Source organism: Hibiscus syriacus, unplaced genomic scaffold, assembly GCF_006381635.1.
Source record: "Hibiscus syriacus cultivar Baekdansim isolate YM2019G1 unplaced genomic scaffold, ASM638163v2 tig00110469_pilon, whole genome shotgun sequence".
NCBI lineage: Eukaryota > Viridiplantae > Streptophyta > Magnoliopsida > Malvales > Malvaceae > Hibiscus > Hibiscus syriacus.
This window is the reverse complement of record NW_024062751.1, coordinates 1,178,317-1,198,006: the sequence shown is the minus strand read 5'-3', so window position 1 is coordinate 1,198,006 and position 19,690 is coordinate 1,178,317. Positions and strand designations below refer to the sequence as shown.

The 19,690-nt window shown below is 36.5% G+C and overlaps 1 pseudogene; it reads right to left on the bottom strand.

The window, feature by feature from the left end:
- Positions 1-287: 287 nt before the first annotated feature.
- Positions 288-18,642, bottom strand: LOC120127580 (annotated as a pseudogene).
- Between the last annotated feature and the right edge of the window lie 1,048 nt (positions 18,643-19,690).

Below are 19,690 nucleotides of genomic sequence, written 5' to 3'. Positions count from 1 at the left end.
TAACTAAACTAAAATATTATAATTTAGTTACTAAATCAAAATATTATTACAAACATTCATTTCGCTGTTAAAATCGAAACAAAAGTTTAATTTTACCTAATATAATAATTATTTCAATCCCTATAACTTATAGATTTTATCAATTTGATCATAATTTGAGTAATTAAAAAAAATAACCTTTTATATTTAAAAAATCTCTCAATTTAATTATTTTTTAAGATATTATCAAATATGGATACACACTCTTGGCATATAGTGTTGAACTTGAACTCGTGTATAAAACATAAATGCTTAGTAATCTAAGGATGAAAATGGATCAGGATGAAAAAAAAACTTAATAATCTAATGGTTAAACTACAAAGTAGAAACAGTTATAAATCTTTGCCATTAGATTAAGGACCCCCTCTTTTGTTTTTACCCATTTCCATCTTTCTTAGCAAGCAAACTCAATATTATTAGAGAATGAGAAAAGTTTCTTAATGGTAGCTGAATTAGTCATAGTTGTCATAGACATCCTTAGCAACCAGTGAGTGCTGATCCATTCAACCAGCAAGGAGATATCGAGTGATAACGGTCGACAAATACGGGGAGCTCAGTGGTGAAAAGAACATTGCATCTGCACATACGATATGTATTTCAAAGATTGATGATTTAATTTAAGAAACTTATCTATCATATGTTGGATGACATCTGCACCTTCAATATGCAATACTTGATCTTTAACCTGCAAAAATACGCAGAATAAGAACATGCCCCCTCGGAAGAAATAAAATGTTGCTTTTGAAAGTTTATATGATCCAGAGAGGCAGACTGAGACCTGTATGACACTATGAGCAGCAATTCTCTGTTTACTTCGGCGAAAACTAACATCTATTTTTTCCCACGAAACTCGGGATAGGCCTCTTATCAGTTCCTCTGCACAACATTATCAATTAATGGAATTTTAAGAATGAGAAACATAGAACAATTCAATCAAAAGATGCAAAACAAATGTTTTATGTACCCGCTTTTACCCGACCTAGAGGGAAAAGGCCAGATCCAAGAAGCCCATCATCTTGTTTTTTACCCAAATCGAACCTCAAACGTCACTTTAGACATATTAAAATCTTACGCTCGCATTTAATGTAATCAAATACCTAATATATATCCAAAATAAATTTTTGATAATTAAAAAATTATAACGAATATTTATAAAACCCAAAGTTCAAGTCCCAAAGTCCAAACAATATTCAAAACCAATATCCAAAAACATATTGTACATAGTCCAAATAAAATAATAAAAATATTATTAGAAAACCGAATAAAATGTCATACTGAGAAAATACTTAAAATGGGATAATGTCTAGCTCCAAGTACCGATTGTCCTAACTCAAGAATCTGAAAGAGAGAAACTAAGGGGTGTAAGCTAACAAGCTTAGTTGCCTCTACAATGCATTCAAACACAATTAATAGCATAGTCCGAAGTAGGAAATAATATTCATACAACAAAACATCATCAGTAATCTCAGTTCAAATGATATGTAAATGCTCATACACCCATCCGTACTCCAATCACACCCAGAAGAGAGTGGATTCCCCATAACCACACTATTTCAACCCACACACCATGAAAGTGAAATCCACAAAGGCATAGGCCTCTTAATCCAAAAAATAACATTCACCCCCATCGAATAAATGCACTGAACTTCTCCTATCAAAATTCATCCCATCATGATATGCAAAATGATAGAATATCCTATATTTGATCTGAATAACAATATTTCATAAAAAAAATAATCCGACGTACATATTCCGAAGCACTTATATTTCTGAAGCATATATCTGAGTCAACATATTCACAGATAAGGTAAGTACAACCATGTATCGGATCTGACAGTCAATATGCATCACATGGCAAAATAAACCGACTTTCATTTAACACAGATAACTCACAATCAATCATGCTTTCAAACATATTATCAACCAACGAAGCAAAATCAATCATACAAATAATATAGCACCGATTAAAGAGACACACCTCGGCTCAGAGTTTTCTGCAACATTACAATGTCCGAATCAATATCTAATTAACCCAAATATTTCAAATTGAATTTAACAACGATAACGACGATCACCAATTCGAAACGAAATTTAGCAGCAGTATTTGGTTCGAATAACGTAATCTGCCAGAACTGAAATAAGGGATGAAGGCGACAAGGGTGGGCCAGCGATAGTCCAGAGGGCCGACGAACTCACGGCCACACTCTCCGTGAGCTTAAACGCCCGGCCACCAAGGACGACCCTTTGCTGTCAAACGGTGATAGCATTAAAAACAAGGCCGACGAGGGTCTACCGGCTAATTTCCAGCCATTTAGGCCTTTCCCTTGCCACTTCTAGCCATGCCATGGCCACGAACGATCAAAGCAGGCTGCCGACGCGGCGCATTCGTGAGCAAAGCCCACTGGTTTCGTGCGAACGAGGCTTCGGGTAGCAAGAACAAGATTAAAGAAGACTGTCGGTGAGCTTACCTGACCGGTCGGATGGCGTGAACGGCGGCGTCTTAAAGGGAGATTTGTTGCTGCTAGGGTTTTTAAAATAAAAGGGGATAACTGTGTAGAGTTATAAACGGGGGAGGGGAGTTTGATATCAAATAAAAATTGGTATAACATTGAAATTTCTAGGGATTTGCGAAAATGGATCCTAATTCTCCAATTTTGCAATTTAGTCACTGATTTCGAATTAGGAATTTGGGTTAAAATTTTTCAAATTTTAGGGTTTTAATTTGGGGATTAAGAGATCTCACGAAATTAATCCCGAAGATCCGTCTCCAATCCGAATTTCATCTCCTGCAGCTCAACCCAAAGTTAGGATCCACATAATTAATCCGAGAATGAAAGCACAAAATAGTTTTCTTTGGGTGCATGTTAGCAGGTCTAATGGCGCCCGAGTTTCCTGTTGATTCACCGTCGATTCTCTTTCGTTTGCCACCCTCTCTCTTCGAAGCTCTTGTTTTCTTCTCACGGCTGAACTGAATTCTTAATGATTGGAGAAAATTATTCAAGTGTTCAGATTCCCACGACCTTGAATATTTCCCCCAAAAGTTCACGACAGATCCCCGATTGTGCTTCCCCCACCTGAATCCTTGATGCGACAATTTCTGAATGGAAATGATCACTCGTGGGTCAGTTCATTGGAGCCACACCGAGCTTTGCTTCATTACAAAGAATCGTCAACAACCTTTGGAGCAAATTCTTAATGGGTTCACGTGTTCAGGTCAGTACTACGGGCAACAATCTTTTTATCTTTTCATTTGATAATGAATCTGCCAGAGATTGGGTTGTTGATAATGGTCTTTGGCATGTACGAAACCCTAATTCTTAGGAAATGGGAACCAAATTTGCAAAGCCTTGGTTTAGATTTAACTAAGATTCCTATCTGGGTTCATTTATACAATGTTCCCTTAGAGCTTTTCTCCCGAGTAGGACTTAGTTACATTTCTAGTGCAATTGGTTTCCCACTCTCAATGGATATAATTATTACTACTAAAACTAGGCTTGAGTTTGCAAAGGTATGTGTGGAAATAGGTGTAAATGATGTCATTTCCAAATACATAGAAGTTGCTCTTAAAGATGGATAGAAAACTTCTATTTATGTAGAGGTTCCTTGGTATCCCCCTTCTTGTAAGAAATGCAAAGTTTTTGGGCACAATGATAAAGCTTGCCAGCAAAAAATCAATTCCATTGTCAACTCTGGTGCTGCTCAAGTCTGGTAAAAGAAGGGATCTATTACAAATCCTGTTCCCATTCAAATTGGAGGTGTTGAAGCTCTTCAAGAACAAGCTCGTAATACCTCTAAGGATATTGAGGCATGTAACATGCAGGAGGAGTCGGGAGGAATTTTCTCGAACCAATCTGATAATCTTGATGGAGGAGTTGATTCTGTTCAGGGTTTACCCAGTGAACTTTCTAAGGATGATGATGCCTCTAATCTGTAGGAGAAGTCAGAAGCTTCTGTTACCGATAAGCTTGTGCATTCTGTCCTTTCTGCTAATTCTGAGTCACTGCAACATAAGGTTGAAATGAATGCTACTGTTGCAAATCAAATTAATTCCCAGCTTGCCATTGTTCCTGTCACCAACACAATTTCCCAGCCTTCAACTTCTAAAAGGGGAAGAGCTAGACCTATAAAGGATACTATAAAGGGCTCACTATCAGGAACAAAAAACAGATTCGAAGTGCTCAGCTATGTTGAAGAAATCCCTAATTTATAGAATTAATCAAGAAAGTCTAAAGCAGCATAATTAGGAGTTGTAGTTTAGTCAAGAAGCTTAAATCGAAAAAGAAAAATCATCTCGACAAAGTAAAAATATATCTATTGAAAGTCCAGGGGGATCCTCTGGATCACCAAGTCTATGATAATCAGTTTCTGGAATGTTAGAGGGCTTAATAGCCCTCTAAAACAAAATAAAGTGGTTCTTAGAGCCATGCAGAATAAGTTAGATGTTCTTTGTGTATTGGAAACTAGAGTCAAAGTGGATAAATCAGAGGAAATCTTTAGTTCTAATTTTCCTAATTGGAACATTTGCTTCAACTATGATTATGCCATAAATGGTAGAATATGGATGCTTTGGAGGAAGGGAATTAATCTGTCTATTACCCAAGTTGTTGAACAGAGTATTACTGCTAAAGGGAATTTCCATGGCAAACCGGTATTCATCTCGGCCATTTACGATAGTGATGATGGAGTACATCGTAGGCAGCTTTGGCATAAGATGAAGGAAATTGATTCTATTGTTGATCATTCTCCTTGGGTCTTAGGAGGTGATTTTAACACTTTTCTGCACTCCCAAGAAAGCTCTGACCACGACCTCTTAGGCCATTATCTCACTCCTGACATTAAAGATTTTCAAGAATTTGCACAAGAGCTTGCTTTGCATGATCATCCTTTCTTTGGCCCAAAATTTACTTGGAGTAATAAACAACAAGAATTTTTTCTTGCTAGGAAGCTCGACAGAGTCTTGATTAATCCTAGCTGGGCCTCTTCTTTTCCTAACTCCTTTGTTGAGTTCCTTGCTCCAGGTGTCTCTGACCATATCATGATTGTTATTTGGCTTTCTAAAGAACATCCAGCATCTAGACCAAAACCTTTCAAATTCTTTAACTTCTGGACTACCCATCCTGATTTCTTGAGTACTGTAAGACAGTCATGGTTTCACAATGTTCACGGAAATCCTATGACAGTCTTGTTCTCTAAGTTGAAAAGACCCAAAGTTTGTCTTAAGGGATTTAACAACGACAATTATAGCAACCTTTCGGACCGTGTCAAAATAAAGTGGATTGAGCTGGAACATCAACAACTTCTAACTCTTAAAGGAGAAGAAGCCATTGAGAATGAACATGTATTACAAGATCAGTTGAAAATTCTTGAAGTTGCTGAATCTAATCTGCTTAAGCAAAAGGCTAAAGTTCATTGGATTAGAGATGGTGATAAAAACACCAAATTTTTTCACTCGATTGTATCCTTTAAAAATAAGAGGGACACTATAAGAGTACTTGTAGATGACAAAGGGAATCGACTTGAGTCTTATGAAGCCATGTCTAATGAAGTAATTTAATTCTTCTCTAAGATCCTTGGTACTTCCTACCCAATGGTCAAGGATATTGACCCTGCTCTTCTCAATAATCTCCTTAACTTTTCCATGCCAGTTGATGCTCCATCTAATCTTGTTAAGGAAATTTCTGATGAGGAAATTAAAAATGCAATCTTTTGCCAAGGCAATGATAAAGCCCCTGGATCGGATGGATTCACTCCCTATTTATTTAAAATATCCTGGGCTATTGTGGGCAATGATGTTACTGAAGCTGTCAAATTTTTCTTCAACAATGCTTTTATTCACCTGGGGTTTAATTCCACCATTATTGCTCTTGTTCCTAAAATCCCCAATCCTAGTGCTGTCAAGGACTTTCGGCCTATTTCTTACTGCTCTGTTATCTACAAGGCAATCACTAAAATTCTTGTTAATAGAATGAATGTTTACCTTCCTCGGATTATTACCTTGAATCAGACTGCTTTTATCGGAGGAAGAAACATTATCGATAATTCACTTCTTGCTCAGGAAATGGTCAAAGGATATGGTAGGAAAGCTATTTTTCCAAGATTCTCTATGAAAATCGATCTTAATAAGGCTTTCAATTCCTTGCATTGGGGTTTCATCTTATCAATCCTTCAAGCTCTTCAATTCCCAAAACAATTCATTAATTGGATTGAAGTCTGTTTTTTCCAAGCCAGGTATTCAATCTCCTTCAATGGATCTTTAACTGGATATTTCAAAGGAGCTAGAGGGCTCAGATAAGGGGACCCTATTTCCCCTTACTTGTTTGTTCTAGCTATGAACGTCCTTTCTAATATTCTCAATTTGGCTGCTGCTAAAGGCATCTTTGCGTATCACCCAAAGTACAAGAAGATTGGGCTAACTCACATTTCTTTCGCATATGATCTCTTGATTTTCTATAAAGGCAATGTCAATTCTGTGGTTGGTGTTCTAAGCGTTCTTGACCAATTCTATCAAGTTTTAGGGCTCAAACTTAACTCTTCAAAAAGTGAACTCTTTGCAACGGGTATTTCAGCCAGGACGTTAGAGGAAATTAAATTCATTTCTGGCTTCAAGATTGGGATCTTGCATGTCAGATACCTTGGCATACCTCTTGTTACACGGAAGTTAACTATCAAAGACTGTGAACCATTACTCGGGAAAATCAGGCAACGGTTGCAGCACTGGTCTGACAGGAACCTAAGCTACGCTGGCAGGCTTGAGTTAATTCGCTCTGTCCTGTTCAGTGTTTGTAATTTTTTGTGTAGGCAACTCATACTTCCAGCTTCAATTCTTAAATCAGTGGATCAACTCTGTTCTAGGTTTTTCTGGAAATGAGCTGATACATCAGCAGCCGGTGCTAGAGTCAATTGGGAGACCATATGTCTACTGAAGTCTGAAGGGGGTTTGGGGCTGAAAAACACTTATATTTGGAACAGAGCTTGTACCATAAGCCTTATTAGAAAGATCCTTGCAGGCGACGGATCTTTATGGGTAGCATGGCTTAAATCCTATGTCTTTAAGGAACAAGATTTCTGGAACTTTGAAACAGGATCTAACGTTAGTTGGAGCATTAATAGAATTCTCAAGTTGAGACCAATTGTTTATCCTATTGTTATGTCTGCTCCTCAACCGATTAGGGAAGTCTGGGTCAAGATTCGGTCACAAGGCTTGAAAGTTTGTTGGCACATGTTGATCTGGTACCCTATGCATATTCCAAAGCATAGTTTGATTTCCTGGATGGCCTTATTGAATCGGTTACCTACCAGAGACAGGTTGCAGAGAATGGGATTATGTTCTGATGCTTTATGTGTTAACTGCTGTCGAGATCAAGAATCGCAGGATCATCTCTTTTCTCAATGTTCTTTTGTTGTTGGACTTTGCAAAGTTGTTTTGCAACTGAATGGTATGACCTTTACTTCCCTCACTTGGGAAACAATGGTCTCTCGGGCAAGTACTACTTGGAAAGGGAAGTCTCTTATCACCACCTTATTGAAGATTTCTTGGAAACTTTTATTTACTCCATCTGGCAGGAAAAAAATCAACGTATTTTCCAGGGTCGTTCTAGATCGATCGATATTTTGCTTAAAGACATTATTGATGTTGTTAGCATTAGACTTAGGGGTAAAGCTATTAATAGACTTGATAACACTAATTATTTTTTTTGTAATGTTTGGGGTATGGTCTAACCAATCTTTGGTTCTTTTTGTAATTAGGTTGCTTTGCTTCTTTTGTTGATTGGTTGATTGGTTGTAGCATAACTTTGCTATTTTGGGTAATAAATTGTTGAATTATCCCCAAAAAAAATTGGGGATTTTTCGGTTTGTTACATTTTGGGAAAGCATAGTAGTAAACTTGGGATGCTGGAGGCAACCAGCTAAAAGAAAAACTAAATTAGCGAAAGTGCAGTTTCTAATTCCTTAATTTTGTATACCTTCTAGCTTGTCAGATGATCCATGATCCTCCGCTGAAATAGTTTCATCCTGATCATTGTCGCAAACCTTGCAGTGTTCTTCATAGACAATATGTGGATATGTTTCATTTAGAGACTCCTCCCACTAATAACAAGACAGGCTTTTGCACATCAACCTCAACCCAAAAGAATAGTTAACGTTAGTCAAATGCAAAACTTCACAAAGATTATACCTTTGGCAGTTCACTATTCCGTCTTACTGACGAGGTTCTCCAGCCCACAATATCTTTATAATATTTCGTTAATAGATACAAATAAAATCAAATTAACAAAAATCATGAAAGGTTGAAATTAAAGTTGCTAAGGAAATGTAAATCGGATAGGATCGTGGGCCACATTGGAAAACAGAACCCGGTGTTTGAATATACGTAAAGCAGACCTGCATAGATAAATTCGCTACTATTTCAGTCACTTTACAAAACCAGAGCATAAAAGTCAAGTAGTTTTATATAGAAAGAAATCGAGACGAAGGGGAAAGTTGCATGCATGAAATATAAGTCATCACTATCATCCAGCATACGCTTAAGCTGCGGTGGCTTTCCTTCATCATAGTCAGTAAGAAAAAGGTGCCGACCTGTTCTCCTAAATATGCAATGAATAACACAACTTACTGCTTTCTCAAAAGCGGTTATCCCGAAAAGAAATGGTACCTAGAAACAAATATTTTACTACACCAATAAGCAAAGATAACCCAACTATGGCTAATACTTCACGTGCCAACATTGATGAGAGATAATATATTGCATGGCAAGCAAAACTATTACAGAAAAAGTACGATGCGTTACAACAAAGAAACTACAGCAGTAAATCGTTTCAGAAGCAACAAAAAAAAAAGTTACGGAATCACCATATGGAAAAGTCAGTAATGCTGTCATAAACACCATCGACACATTTAATCATAGTGAATGTAAATACTGACACGTGAGTGAGAACAAGAGACTAGAGTAATTTGTTTTGCCTAGTACATGCATATTCATTTGCTAATAAAAAAGGCCTGCCAGCTTATTACCCCTTGAACCAAGATGAGGAGAAGCAACAGTGATGAAGTCCATAGCCTCCAAGCCACCAATTGTACACCTCGCTTCCTCCTTACACCAACAGTGGTCTATAGAGTCTCCCAATTGCATATCTAGCTACCAATCCTCCAACAGAATGTGCAACAAAAGATATTTTGCATAAATTTGGCTTTCTTGAATGATCTCAAGGACCTGGTATTCAAATATTTTTCTTGATAACATAGTAGATTATGAAATTGATAGTTTTCTATTAAATGCTACGATTTTGATGACTTAAATAGGACATTATGAAATTTGTGCTAACCTCCCCCGCCAATCGTTCACCCATTATATCCACACCATCTAAAGTCAGCTTAGACATATTCCGTTCACTTCCTGCAAACATGTTCACCAAGAATCAAGCTGAAGTACACCACTCAAACTTAAATATCATCATTGCTGATCTCAAAAACTTCAATACTTAAAAGCTTACTAAAATACATGTTGAAAGTGTGGGTTCTGAGTGATGACTAAAACCAAATTAATGGTTACTGATACCACTATGAATGCATTAATGGACTGTCATGTATCATCCCAACAATCGAATAAGATATAATCAAGAAAATGGTTATTGCAGGCGTTTCGAGGGGTAGCTCAAGAGGTTACTGATTACTGCATGTTGTTAAAGAAGTTTTTCAAGTTAGAGTTGCGGGTAAAAAGACTGATATATTGGATATGGTTAATACTCAGCTTTGTAATCGACGGGAGATATCCAGATAAGGGACTCTCCTAGTGTGGTTTTGTTTGCTTGTAGCAGTTATGATATGATCGCCAATAGCAAAGACCGGAGAAGTACCCAAGTGGCCCCATCACACGAGCAAGGGCTAAGGAGTTTCAAGCAGCCATGGAGAGTATGCTCACATCATGTTTGGAAGGTGATGAAGAAGGAATAATAAGGGAGGAACACTTTAATTTTCTTATGCATGAATTTACATGAGAATTTAAAGTTTGCATAACATTCATTGCATTTAATAAGTGTGTTGTTCATTCAAGCATGCATTGCATTTAAATCATCTAGTTCATTCATCAAATTAGTTCATATATTAGATTAAATCTTAATTGTTTCATGCATGTTTTCAATTAAATATTGAATAAAGTTCACCTTTGTGTCTAGGTGCATGAGAGAAGTAGAATGGTTTCATCATATGCAAGAATGTTAGTCAGAATGTCTTCCAATTCTGGATGCGATACAGATGTGTTTGGTTCTAGAAATCAATTGGACATTATTCCTCTATCTCTTATCTTTCCAACGCCTTTTGAATCTCCTTAATCCGATATCGGGAGCTTGAGATATGATCGATTTATTGAAATAGTGCAGGCCGGAATTTTGTTGCGGGAATTTTATGCATGGATGATTTGGATGAGTTTGAGCCAAGGGAGAGTCTTTTCAACTTTAGCCAAGTGACAAGCCATTGAAGGACTATTGATTCACCCATTAAAGGCATTCAAAGCTGATTGTTATCATCTAAGTTCAAGGGTTGTTCATATTCTTCAAGGGAGCATGCAATGAAGGGTGATTTAATTCACTTATCAAGACAATTTTTAGCATGGAATAGCAAGAGTCTTCCTCCCCTTGGACGAAATTAAGGCCAAATTCAGCTTCAAATTTTCTAGATTCATCCCCAAAATGATCTAGAATATTCATCCAACTTTGAAAATAAGAAGACAAAGCATTCAAGTGCATTTTATTGCTAAACTGATGAGAATGTTTTCATCTTTTGAGTCTTTTCATATGCTTCTTAGAAATACTATAAATAGGCACCTTTGGGATTATTTGTAGACACACATTTGAATATATAAAACATCTTTGAGAGGTTGCTTTCATTCTTGTTCTCTTGTAGAACTTTATTGGCTTCAAGATAGTCTTGTAGTCTTCATCCATTTCCTTTTGTTATAGCGTTGGTTCCTAGCTCATATATAGCTAGTGGGTCACGTTCCATACCTACCATTTCGATTCCATTTTTTTTATATTGTTGGTTCTTAGCTCCAAATAGCTAACGGGTCACAATCCGCTTATCCTTACAACACTTACCACGACAACACCATTTACCACGACAACACCATTTGCCACGACAACGCCATTCATACTTCACCATCTATTTTCATTATCATTAAACAACAACAACCATCACTCTTCCATCACCTTCAAAGAACTTCCTCATTCTATCATTTCAATTATTATTTTATATCATTTCCTTCTTATGTTTATATTTATGCAATTTCAGAGTTTAAGCTATCATTACGGTTCTTACTAGAATCACGATCGGGCATTCACATATATGACTCGAAACACATAATCGAGATCATATCATTTGGTATCAGAGCTAGTCGATTCAGTAAGTCTATCATTTTCTCTCTTCCGGGTTAGTAAAAAAATAAAAAAAAATCAAAAGAAAGAAAAAAAGAAAAAAAGTTTAAAGAGAGAGGGAGTAATTCTTTTCATCTTTAAAGTAAAAAATATTTACTTCATCTTTATATTCAATTATTCAATTTTTTACCTTTACTTACCATCTTTTTTCCTTGTAGCCAATTTTCTTTCACTATCATTACTACCAAACTATAATTGTTTCAGTCGAAGTCCACTAGACCTTGTAAGCCTTGAGGAAGTTCTCAAAAGGACTTGAAATCAAAGCACGAGTGGTAAAAGGCAAGAGTGATCATTAAGGGTAAAAGCCATCTCGAGTGAAACACGAGTGGGAGTGACTTTTCTTGGAGTGTTTGGTGAGGTTTTTTTATTACTAATTATGTCTCATCATTCGGGAGACAATTCTCAAGTTACAGTACCGTTGAACCAAATCTACAAATGCAAGCTATGGTATGTAAATTGACTAGGATTTTGAGGGAAGAGTTGGAACCTCTCCATAAACGTATTGACTGTATTGAAGAGGAACATACTCAAGGATTTCGAGAGCAAGAAGATGTCAATCAAGAAGGAAATGAAGAAGTGGAAAGACCAGAAGAAGATCGTGCATCACAACAAAGAATGGGAAATCGAGGTATAAGGCCCCAAAGGTTTTGTCCATTAATGGATGATAATCTTGTTAATATCAAGATTTCCATTCCACCATTCCAAGGCAAGACGAATCTCGAGGTTTACCTAGCATGGGAAAAGAAGGTAGAGCACATCTTCGGGTACCATGATTATTCCGAACTCAAGAAGGTAAAACTCGCTGCCCTTGAGTTTATGGATTATGCACTAATATGGTGGGATCAATTGACATCAATTAGGAGACGCAATGGAGACATCCTATCACTACATGGGATGAAATGAAAGCAGTAATGCGAAGGCGATTCATTCCAACCTACTACCATCGGGAGTTATTCAACCGTCTTCAAAACCTTTCACATGGTAACCGAAATGTTGAAGATTATCACAAAGAGATAGAGGTGGCCATGATTCGAGCCAACATCGATGAGGATCGAGAAGCCACAGTGGCAAGATTCCTAGCGAGACTTAATCCAGACATTGCGAACGTGGTTGAGTTGCAACATTATATGGAGATGGAAGACATGGTGCATATGGCCATAAAGGTGGAAAATAACTCAAAAGGAAAGGTACCACACGATCTTATAGGAGTGCAACTTCAAAATGGGGGAAAAGTTCATACAAGAAACTCCTCCATTGTCATCCCACGAAAGAGGAGGACTGCTCAAAGGAAGTAAGCATTACCGAAACCAGCAAGGGTAAGACTGTTGCCACTCCAAATCGTTCTCGTGACATACAATGTTTTAAGTGTTTTGGGCGTGGACACATTGCATGCCAATGTCCAAATCGCAACACCATGCTTCTTTGAGATGATGGATAAGTTGAATCGGAACAAGAAGATAATGAGAATGAAGATGCTACTATTGATATGGAAGAATTAGAGCATGTCGTGGAAGAAAGGTTCTTGTTGTCAAAAGGAGCTAAACGTGAAACCAATGGAGGAGATGAACAACGTGAAAATATCTTCCATACTTGCTGCCACGCTGGAGGAAATGTATGCTTTGTTATAATTAATGGAGGTAGTTATACTAATGTTGCTAGTACCTTAATGGTAGATACACTTGGCTTGGAAACAATAAAGCATCCACAACCTTATAAACTAATGGCTCAACGAAGGGAGAACTCAAGGTGACCAAGCAAGTTCGAATTGCTTTCTCCATAGGGAAGTACAAAGATGAGGTGTTATGTGATATCGTACCAATGCACAAGCCATTTACTACTTTGAAGGCCTTGGCAATTTGATAGGCGAGTGATCCATGATGGTTATACCAACCGGTATACATTCACCCATGAGGCAAGGAAGATCACTTTAGCTCCACTTTCACCAAAGCAAATACATGAAGACCAAATTCAATTGAGAGGAAAATTTGAAAAAGCCAAAGAGAGAGAGACCAAAATGGAGGTAAAAGAAAAGAGTGTGATCAAAATGAGGGAAGGAAAATTATCATTCTTTCTAAAGAGAGAGAGTTTAAAAAGTATTTAATGACGGCAAATGAAGCACTTGTGCTCATGTACAAGGAAATTTTTTTGAACACTAATTACCTTGATCAAAATTTGCCTTCTTTTATTGTGTCTTTATTGCATGAGTTTGATGACCTATTTCTGGAATAAATACCAAGTGAGTTGCCACCTATTCGTGGCATAGAAAATCAAATAGACCTTGTTCCCGGTGCCGTCATTCCAAACCAACCAGCATACCGAAGCAACCCCAAGAAACTAAGGAATTGCAAAGGAAAGTATTTGAGTTTATGGGAAAAAGCTACGTGAGGGAAAGCCTTAGCCCATGTGCCATATCTGTTCTACTTGTGCCAAAGAATGATGGAATTTGGCACATGTGTGTGGATTGTCGAGCGGTAAACAAAAATACGGTAAAGTATTGTCACCCTATTCCTCTCTTAGATGACATCTTAGATGAGATTAGTGGTTCTAACCTCTTTTCCAAGATTGATCTTAAGAGTGGTTACCACCAAATACGAATGCGAGAAGGTGATGAGTGGAAAAAAGCATTCAAAACGAAGCAAGGTCTTTATGAGTGGTTGATTATGCCTTTTGGCTTAACTAATGCACCAAGCACATTTATGAGGTTAATGAATCATGTTCTTAGGCCATTCTTGGGAAAGTTTTGTGTGGTTTATTTTGACGACATTCTAATATATAGTAAAACGAAGAACATATTCAACATTTAAGGTCAGTTTTACTTGTTTTGAGGAAGGAAAAACTATTTGCTAATTTACAAAAATGTATATTTTATGCTGACAGGGTTGTTTTCCTAGGTTTTGTTGTGAGTTCTGAAGGTTTGGAGGTTTACAAAGAGAAGGTTAAAGCCATTGAAGAGTGGCCATGACCTACAAGCATTTCTCTAGTTAGAAGCTTCCATGGACTTGCAAGTTTTTATCGAAGATTCGTCCCAAACTTCAGCACCATAGCCACCCCACTAACAAGTGTTATTAAGAAGAATTCTAAATTCTTTTGGGGGGAAGATCAAGAGAAGTCCTTTAATAAAATTAAATATTGTTTAATACATGCCCCTTTACTTGCTCTACCTGATTTTAATTTAACTTTTGATATTGAATGTGCTACATCAGGTGTAGGAATTAGAGCAGTCTTGTCTCAAGGTGGACGTCCTATAGCCTATTTTAGTGAGAAATTAAGTGGAGCTACGCTTAATTATCCTACCTACGACAAAGAGATGTATGCTCTTGTGAGGGCAATGGAAACACTACCTTTGGCCTAAGGAGTTCATCATTCACACTGATCATGAGGCGTTGAAACATATTCGGGGCAGCATAAACTCAACAAAAGGCATGCCAAATGGGTAGAGTTTCTTGAAACTTTTCCATATGTTATCAAGTACAAGAAAGGTAAGGAGAATATAGTTGCCGATGCATTGTCACAAAGGTATGTTCTTTTAAACACTTTGGAATCTAAGTTGTTGGGCTTTACTTTTATTAAAGACTTATATATTTTTACTCTGATTTTGGGGAAATTTACAAAGTTTGTGAGAAAGGGACGATTGATAAATAATTTAAGCATGATGGTTTTCTATTCAAGGAAGGGAGGCTATGCGTCTCTCAAGGTTCCATGCGAGAATTGCTCACTAAGAAAGCCCATGGAGGAGGATTAATGGGACATTTTGGGATAACAAAGACTTTGGCTATACTTTAAGAACACCTATATTGGCCCAAAATGAAACGAGATGTGGAAAGGTTATGTGAGCATTGCATTACTTGCAAGAAGGCCAAATCTAAAGCCATGCCACATGGACTTTACATACCACTACCCATACCGGAAGCACCATGGATGTATATTTCAATGGATTTTGTGCTAGGGCATCCACGCACAAAGAACAACAAAGACTCCATCTTTGTAGTTATTGATAGATTTTTCAAAATGGCTCATTTCATTCCATGTGACAAAACTAATGATGCCTCACATATTGCTACTTTGTTTTAGGGGAAATTTTAAGGCTACATGGTATACCAAGAACTATTGTGTCTGATCGGGATGTGAAGTTCTTAAGCCACTTTTGGAGAGCCCTATGGAGTAAGATTGGTATTAAGCTACTATTATCCACCACTTCCCACCCTCAAACGGATGGTCAAACTGAAGTGGTGAATCGAGTACTTTCCATGTTACTTCGATCTATCATTCAGAAGAATTTGAGAACATGGGAGAAGAGTTTACCACATGTGGAGTTTGCATACAACCGTTCAATCCATACTAATACGGGGCGTACGCCTTTCGAAGTGGTGTATGGGTTCAATCCATTAACATCGATAGACTTGTTACCATTACATGCTGATCAAATTGTGAATAAAGATGGACTTAACAAAACTGTGTTTGTTAAGAAGCTTCATCAACAAGTAAGGGAGAACATTGAAAAGCGAACTAAGCAATACGAGCAATAAGCAAATAAGGGTCGAAAGTGAATTACTTTTGAGACAGGGGATTGAGTGTGGCTACACATGAGGAAATAAAGGTTTCCGGTACAAAGAAAGTCCAAATTAATGCCTCGGGGAGATGGACCATTCCAAATAGTCAAGAAGATTAATGACAACGCCTATCAATTAGATCTTCCAGGTGATTTTAATATCAGTACAACCTTCAATGTTGCTGACTTCTCTCCTTATGATATAGGTGATGATTTGAGGACAAATCGCCTTAAAGAGGGAGGGACTGATATGATAGCCAATAGCAAAGACCCGGAGAAGTACCCAAGTGGCCCCATCACACGAGCAAGGGCTAAGGAGTTTCAAGCAGCCATGGAGAGTATGTTCACATCATGTTTGGAATGTGATGAAGAAGGAATAATAAGGGAGGAATACTTTACTTTGCTTATGCATGAATTTGCATGAGAATTTAAAGTTTGCATAACATCCATTGCATTTAATAAGTGTATTGTTCATTCAAGCATTCATTGCATTTAAATCATCTAGTTCATTCATGAAATTAGGTCATTTATTAGATTAAGTCTTAATTGTTTCATGCATGTTTTCAATTAAATATTGAATAAAGTTCACCTTTGTGTCTAGGTGCATGAGAGAAGTAGAATGGTTTCATCATATGCAAGAATGTTAGTCAGAATGTCTTCCAATTCTGGATGCGATACAGATGTGTTTGGTTCTAGAAATCAATTGGACATTATTCCTCTATCTCTTATCTTTCCAACGCCTTTTGAATCTCCTTAATCCGATATCAGGAGCTTGAGATATGATCGATTAATTGAAGACAGTGCAGGCTGGAATTTTGTTACGGGAATTTTATGCATGATGATTTGGATGAGTTTGAGCCAAGGGAGAGTCTTTTCAACTTTAGCCAAGTGACAAGCCATTGAAGGACTATTGATTCACCCATTAAAGGCATTCAAAGCTGATTGTTATCATCTAAGTTCAAGGGTTGTTCATATTCTTCAAGGGAGTATGCAATGAAGGGTGATTTAATTCACTTATCAAGACAATTTTTAGCATGGAATAGCAAGAGTCTTCCTCCCCTTGGACGAAATTAAGGCCAAATTCATCTTCAAATTGTCTAGATTCATCCCCAAAATGATCTAGAATATTCATCCAACTTTGAAAATAAGAAGACAAAGCATTCAAGTGCATTTTATTGCTAAACTGATGAGAATGTTTTCATCTTTTGAGTCTTTTCATATGCTTCTTAGAAATACTATAAATAGGCACCTTTGGGATTATTTGTAGACACACATTTGAATATATAAAACATCTTTGAGAGGTTGTTTTCATTCTTGTTCTCTTGTAGAACTTTATTGGCTTCAAGATAGTCTTGTAGTCTTCATCCATTTCCTTTTGTTATATCGTTGGTTCCTAGCTCATATATAGCTAGTGGGTCACGTTCCATACCCTACCATTTTGATTCCATTTTTTTATATTGTTGGTTCTTAGCTCCAAATAGCTAGCGGGTCACAATCCGCTTATCCTTACAACACTTACCATGACAACACCATTTGCCACGACAACGCCATTCATACTTCATCTATTTTCATTATCATTAAACCACAACAACCATCACTCTTCCATCACCTTCAAACAACTTCCTCATTCTATCATTTCAATTATTATTTCCTATCATTTCCTTCTTATGTTTATATTTATGCAATTTCAGAGTTCAAGCTATCATTATGGGGTTTCTTACTAGAATCACGATCGGACATTCACATTTATGACTCAAAACACATAATCGGGATCATATCAAGTTAACTGCTTCCTTTTGGGTAATATAATGAAATTTATCCAAGAGGAAAAAATGGTACTTACAATGGACAAATACTTTCTCCGGGATTTTTAACAAACTGTTCAGCTCCAAACTTCCAATCCGAAGAACTACACAAGCAACCATAAAACCAGGGCCGAAACCAATTGAGAAGAACTTTTAATCATATTAATCGTAGAAAAATATCATATAGAACTTAACACAATTAAACACCATAGAATTGAAAACAAAGATATTGGTACTATAAGCAAATAGTCAAAAACCAGGAAAAATTGCAATTCAGATTCAACATTTGTTGAGTTAATCTCAGAATCACGAAAATATAATTTTAATCATTTCCGGTTAAACCGATTACAATAAAACCAAGCATGAAATGTGTATAATCATGGTGCAAGTACAACTAAAAAGTTCCGCAAAACAGAGTACAAGGAATAAGTAATTCATCATAATACAAAGTTAAGGTACCAATGAACTAATTCAAGCATCCAAAATCCAACTAAAAAAAATCTCAAAATTCTTCAACGGAAATATTAAAGGAAAGAAAGACAAGGTAACCCGCCGAGAATTCCGTGGATCATGATAACAAGATGATCAGCTGATAAAGAATCAGAATCTTTACGACTGCAAACATCTCGACTTCCATTCACCGACTCCGACGAGCAAACTCCGTTGGCCGCGACGCCGCTTTGCATCATTAATTAATCTAAATTATATATTACAGTCCCGTCCAACGACGCCTAATGATGAGTAATTATACTAACAACAAAAAATCACGCATTTGAAGATTCTCGAGAAAATATTGAGAGAGAGAGAGAGAGAACGCGAGAAAATAAATTTATTTTAAGTTAAAATGAGATGTTAATCTTCATTAATTTGATGACCTGTTTAGTTAAAAATTGTAATGGATAAAATATTGATTTAATTTTATAATTTAACTAAAGTTCTTGTTATTGTCTTGTCACTACATTAGTTCATAATAAGTGTATGTTTAGTTGTTTTACGAAATATTTGAGATTTTAGTATTTATAATTAATTTTAATTATTGTAGTAATACAAGACTTATTAAATTTAAAATTTATCTTTAACGTTTTAAAATTTATCTTTAAAATTTCACATAGTTAATATATTTTTTGAGTGTTAAATACATCACTCTAAATATGTATTAAATTATGAGATGTATGGAGCTCAGCTTATCCCTAACAACTTGCTGTGCTAATAAAAGGAACGGCTCAAACTAAACAACAATTTATGTAAACTGATTACATCAGTTGAAGCACGGGCATATTTATATTTTGAGATTGTTGGGTACGAATGAGGCGTCAGCCATGATTGAAAAATATTGAATTACATAGTCAATCAGAACGGTAATCATATCGTAGTATTAATTATTATTTTAGAAACGAATTCGTCTCGATATATGTAATCGCTACAATGGACGAATGTTGCTTAAGGAAATATCTCACAAAAGAGAAAAATTGTCCACTATTTATAAGTTAAATAGTGAGGCAAAAATGTCATTTCAAATTAATAATTTTTTTTGAATTAATCACTAATATCCGATCTATTGACCGACTAATCCATATAGGGTACTGCAGAGGCGAAGACGATCCTCCCAACCCAGTTTATTCCATTCACAAACGTCAGGATTCGAACCCCTAACCTTACTTAAGGGGCCTAATGTCTCATCCTACTAGATCAACTGATTGTTGGTGAAACGTACAATTTAATTCTATTAAAAAAAAGAATTAAATATCATTATAAAATGGTTACATTTTGAGCATTAACCAACAATGGGAAAAGAACGACACAATATAAACATTTTCATAGCTCGATAACTCTGCCATCGATGTCTCAGATACACAACAACATGGTACAAC